The sequence below is a fragment of the Trichoplax adhaerens genome, genomic scaffold, assembly GCF_000150275.1.
Source record: "Trichoplax adhaerens TRIADscaffold_9 genomic scaffold, whole genome shotgun sequence".
NCBI lineage: Eukaryota > Metazoa > Placozoa > Uniplacotomia > Trichoplacea > Trichoplacidae > Trichoplax > Trichoplax adhaerens.
The window spans coordinates 464,071-465,087 of NW_002060951.1; positions in this window are offsets into that span (position 1 = coordinate 464,071).

Genomic DNA, 1,017 nt, shown 5'->3' on the forward strand with positions numbered 1-1,017 from the left:
TCAAAGTATAGTATACCTGTACTGTTTTTCCTTGCTGAAAGCGACAAAAACAGACAACCCCTGTTGATTACCAAGTACTGTCCTATTTACAGGTATGCTAGCAAAGAGATGGACGATCACTAAAATTTCACTAGCCGCCTACAGAGATAGAATATTTTCGAGGGAAAATGAACGATATGCCACTATATTTTCGATAATAGTTAACCGCCAGGGACTTGCAAGAGTAGAATTTCTCTTACAAGTCTGTGGTTGTAAACTGCACGGTGGACGTTTCCAGTCATTCCATTTCAATGAAACATAACATAGTCCCTGAAAATACTGTACAGTAGTTTGCCTCTCTATTAATATAATTATTATTATTTTTATTGGCATTCAATAGCCATTGATAGCTATCGCCCTTCTCTTTCTTGGACAGTTTCGGTAGTCCCTTTGCCGTACTACGACTGCGTTACTTTGCAGTATGGTAATCAGGTAATGTAATGTCCAATGGTCTGTACCAGGTACGGCACCAATGTCATATTCTATTTTTATTCATTTGTTGACACCGGCAGATGAGTCGTGGACGTCAAGTGTGCTGTGAGTGAGTGTACAGTGTACAGTCAGTCATCATAGAGAGAGATATTCTTCTTCAATAGGGGATTTTGTAGTATCCTTAATGACTTTAATTTACTGGTAAAAGGTATAACTATCTCCATTTTTTCAATTCAAGTCTTTGAGGATACTGTCGATTTCTCTTGTTCTACTTTATATTGGCTTTAAAATTCACTAGTCCATTTTCAAATGCAAGTCATTTGACTCTCTACTGTACTGTACAGTGTACAGTATATGGTAGCATAAGGGTTCGTTGTACTGTATAGTCTACTATTCCGTATCATGGCCATAACGTCATAACCTGCAGTCCTGTCAATACTGTACAGTGCACAGTGTACAGTACTGCGACGGTCCTCGTACTGTAAAAGATATTCTTCAATAGGGGATTTTGCAGTATCCTTAATTAATGACTTTAATTTACTCGTA